We start from the raw sequence: 5,228 nt of genomic DNA on the forward strand, positions 1-5,228 counted from the left end.
ATCGCCAAATCGTCTCGTTCAACCGCACATACGCCACGAATTTAAACCGACAGCATCCGATTTTTTTTGACGTGTTTGTAAATTATCGGGAGGACGGGAGGTGCTCGTAACGTCTCGGATCGGCCCGTAATTCTTCTCACACGGTACGAGCCGCGACCATGCGAGCATCTGCGATTTTCTCCCGAGAAAAAAAATCGCCTGCGAGCTCGTACGACAGCAAAAATAGCACCGTGTACGCCCGCCTTAAGCTAGCTAGGCAGCATTAATATATAGTATTTGTCTGGTCATGTGACTTTAACATATCGGTTTACATGTCAAATAAAACCGCTCATAGGACATTCTCCAAAAATATCATTCATTTCTGCCGAGGTCGAAATGACCGAGTTCAGCTCTGAGAAAGAAAACCAACCTGTTTGTTCCTTAGTTTCTTCTCGTTTGACTCCGAACGCTTCTTCAATCTTCACGTCTTCACGCTGCTTTTTAATAATCGCCATCTTTATATTAGTGTTCACCAGGAGTTTTTCTGTGTGTTTGGACACTCTGTCATGTTTAAGATCAGAATAATTAACAGAATGAATGTAAATCTCAAATGAATCTCTGTGCATGTCTCAATCAGCTCCCTTGATCACTAGTCAGTGCACTAGTAAGGGAGTCAGTCATTAATGGCATTAAATGGCATGATTAACCCATATAATCTGAGTTCTCATAAAGAACTCAGATTATATAGAAAGTTCATATTTATCTATTTATCCTTTCGATTATATTCAGTATTAAACTTTCATTAAAACCTTTGCAGTTGGTTTGTAATAGTTTGCGTTTGTTGTTCTCGTTGCATGTACACTGTTTTGATCGAAACGAGTCGTCAGCGTGCGGTGATTCGAGCGATTCAAGTGAATCACTTTTAGAACAGAATCGGTTCAATTGACTCGGAGTTTCAAAAAGCTCCGTTTCTTTTACTTTTTATTCATTTTAGTCACTACACGTTCTCGTTGTAAAATAAAAGTTGGTCGAGCTTTCTCAGTAGTTGCCCTAAAGCTGTGGAACAGTCTACCTTTGAACATCAGACGCTTTTAAATCTAGCTTAAAGACTTATTTTTACTCTTTAGCATTTGAGTGATGCTGTGTATGTAGTTTGAATAGTTGAATTGGTGTTTTATGAATTTCCATTGTAATTGTTTTTGATACTTGTTTTATTTTCCGTTGCTATAAACTGATTAACGATATAGGGAGCGAAATGAGACTCACATGTTCTGCTATTCACGTGTGGATGCGCTTTTCTCACTCAAAATAACGTTCGTTAACGTTAGATAAAACATTAAGATGTTCCATTGAAAAACATTGCCTTCATTTAGATCGCTTGTAAAAACGATGCCGTGCGTTGAACGGTTTGTATCGATTTAAATAAACACTGTAAACGCTTAAAAACAGACCTTTCTTCAGCCGAAGCACAGATGCAGGAGCGCGGCGCAAACCTATGACGTCACAACGCCCCACCAAAATAAAAGTCCTTCTCACACGTTAAAAGCACGAAGGTGCAAATAAATGTACATTAAAAAAACACACTACTAATGCATCATATGTATCATGTTGAAATGTATTATCAATTATTAATGCAGTATATTTTGTAAAAATTATTTTGTCTCTGTGCGTGTGTATGCTCTTTTCTTTACACTTTAAGTCCATGGAAGTCCAATGGATTATTTAATTGAGAAATTATGTTTCTAGTATTTGCAGAAGGAAAGAGGGGAGTAAACAGTAGGGCTGTGAATTTTTGGGTAGACAGCGAATCGATTCGATTCACGATTCATAGGTTTTCGATTCGATTCAAGAACGATTTTTGCAAATTCAGAACGATTCGATACGATTTGATTCACAATTAAATTCGATTCGATTCTGCATTCTTTAAGTGCATTCACAGGATTATTCAAATGCTTCCCCTAAATTCTTTAAATGCTTAGTCAGGGGACAGCAGCCTTTATGGTTAGAGATCCATTGGTTTGAGAAAAAACACTTTTGTGCTTTGTTAGATGCTAGTTTAATGATGCTATGGCATATGTAGAAATTTATGTAAGCCAAGATTTTAAAAAAGAGCTTTAAAAGTATTATGTATAGGCTAACATTTTGTCACACCATCATTTCAGAAGTGACAGAAATGTCCAATACAGTACTTTTATGTATGTATGTATTATATTATTATTATTTTTACAAGGAATTATTTTCTTATCTCTTACTTTGAATTTGCTATAAGAAACCAAATACACTGCTGGACAATAATCAATCATTTGTAATCTATAATATTTTCCTAATGGTAATTTTATGACTGTTTTATATACTACAGTTATTTACATTTTCTGCACAGAATAAGGTAAAAAATATATATATACTTTATAGTTTCTGTACTGTAATAATTATATGTCAATTAGCACTGCATCATTCATAAATTTTATTTATTTACTGTGTTTATTGTCTTAACGTTTCAGTTCATTCTGCTTTTTATACAGTTTAGCTGCAGATATAGCCTGGCACGTCTATGAGCGCGAGATCACTTCTCTTTCAGTGCGAAAACTTCTTTATCTCATTTTCATAAAATAAAATGCTATAGTATTTAACTTTTCCAACGAACGCTACTTTCACGCATCTGATAAACCTTGCGCTCTTATTTCAAGGTTGTGGTTAATGCTGTGGTTATTTTAATACGTCAGTATTGTACGTTTTAGTGCCTGTAAAAACGTAAGTAAATGTACGTTTTATAGAACCACATTTTACGTAAAATACATACAAATGATCATGAGATCACGTTGGACCGAGAGCCATTGAAAAACTACAGAAAAGTAAAACTAGGCTACTTCACTTTAGCATTACTGGCCACGAGTACTAATAAGGAGAGATCACACATCAGCTGCGTCAGTGAGCGCGAGCACAATCTTGTGACAGTCACTGCAGGCGGTAAATAGAGGAGCGCGTGAAGGAGAGATGCGAGGGCACGAACACTGTTCAAGGTCTCCATTAATTCGTGCTTGTAGTAATTTAATGTGTATATATTTTGAAAGCATTGATCGCTATACAAATCGCAATTCATTCCATTCTTAGCGTTTTAAATCGATTACTGTCCGAAATCGGTGATTCATGATTCAAAAATGCATGTTTCAAGATCGATGCATTGCATCGTCAGGGTTTGTAATCGATGCATCGAGAAAACGAGTGAATCGTTACACCCCTAGTAAACGGAGTACATCCAAGCTCAAACAAGGCTTAGTGTAGACTATATTTTGTATGTTTTTGCAGTAGAACAGAAAAGCACTCTTCTGAATGATTTTAAATTGCTGGGAGCCAACAAAAACAAATATTAGACAACACACATTTAAAGGAGGGAATTACTATATAAATCATCTTTATGATTAATTAGCATTCAAAAAAGTCAGAGAGTCAGTGAAGTGGCATGACATGCACATTACAGTCTGAAATATTTAAAATATAAACGAATGGCAATCATCAAGGTTTCATCAAAGTACCAGTGGTTCAGATGGACAATATGGACACTAGCGGCTCATGTTTCTTTTCAAATATTATATGCAAATCCAACTACCTTGAATCAGAACAGTAATGGAAAAAAGATTAGAAAAAGGATATTTTATAATATGGACAACTTTATATATTATGTAGACAATGTTGGTATCATGGCCCCTCTGTCATTCACATTTCACATTGAGGCTGAAAAAAATCCAATGCAAAAACAAAAACGATATACATTTTGTAGTTGCAAGGATTCATAGGAAATAAAAATTCTGATGCAAGCAAATACTGATGCCACAAAGATGCAAATGACAAACACTGGAAAATACAATATATGAAAGATAAGATTTTCAGGTAATCAATGCATGAATGTATTAAACGTCAGACATCTTCACTGCAGGCACAAACGTGAACTGTGCACCAGAATCAAAAGTCAACGGCAGGTACCACGCAAAGCTAATGACAGTGTGGTCACAAGGAATCAGGGTATCTTCCGTCCAATCGTTTTTTAATGTAATATTGAAATCTGAAAATTGTTCGTTTTTCATTTGTTCAAACAAAACGAAAAATCAAGAATTCGGCTTCATTTTTCGTTTTTAGGTTCAGGGATAGAAAACGAATAAGCAACTTGAATTTTCGATCTCTACATGTGGGCGGGAATGAAACACCTCTCTCCGCTAGTTTCGGTTCATTTCTGACGCGTTTCAAAAAGAAGTTCAGTGAGACGGAGATGGCAGAAAGCACACCCTGTTTGTTTTCTTTATTTTACAAGAGTTTTGTAACGTTTTGTTGTTATTGAGGGTGTCTTACTCGTATGACCAAAACTGAAGCTCTTTCCGCTGTTATCGGGATCGTGCCACACCTCCGCCGACCGGAGAAGTGCAGTAGCCCACTTGTTGCGCTCTACGAGATATAGCTTCAATTTCTGTTGTTTGCAATAGCAAATGAAAACATGTTACCTGTGAAATTTTTCTTAAATAGGTATAGAATAAAATGAGTAGGCTAAAAATCAGTAGGCTATCATATTTTATTCCATGTCGTTGTAGATCATATACAGTAAAATTCAAATTCCGTTTTACTGGTTATGATTAAAGTCATTTCTGTTTTGTCAATAACATGCAGCAGCCATGAAAATATAGATTTTTTTTATCTTGTAAGCACCGCTAGCGACAAAGAATTCGCCTGCCGCTTCTCTCCTGTTGAAAATTAACTCACGGTCTTTTTGAGTTCATTAATGAGTTTATTATTAAAAAATAATATTTTATTATCCATTTTTTTTACCCAACTTTCTTAAAGTTTTTACCCATGAACAAAAATACGAAAAATCCAGCTAAATTTTCGTTTTTCTGTTTTTCCGTTTCTTAAACAAACCGATAAAACGAAAATCAAACCATTTCTCATTTCTCTTTATTTCTTTTAAAGTAGAAAATCAAATGACCTGAAGGTACACGGACCGATATGGTGGGAGGTAATTAAATCCGTGTATCATTCGATCATTTGTTTTTTTATTTAATATTGAAAGTAGAAAAATGAGAAAACGGCTCCTTTTGAACAAGAATTCAGCTTAAATTTTAGTTTTTTCGTTCATGGGTGGAAAAATGAATAAACAGCTTGAATACTCGATTTCTTAACGTGGGCGGGAATTAAACGCCCCTTTCTGCTGATTGGTCAGCCGAAGATCAAACCGTGCCGTCATCAGTTCTTCTGCAGTATCA

Source organism: Sinocyclocheilus rhinocerous, unplaced genomic scaffold (genome assembly GCF_001515625.1).
Source record: "Sinocyclocheilus rhinocerous isolate Xijiao unplaced genomic scaffold, SAMN03320098_v1.1 scaffold3009, whole genome shotgun sequence".
NCBI lineage: Eukaryota > Metazoa > Chordata > Actinopteri > Cypriniformes > Cyprinidae > Sinocyclocheilus > Sinocyclocheilus rhinocerous.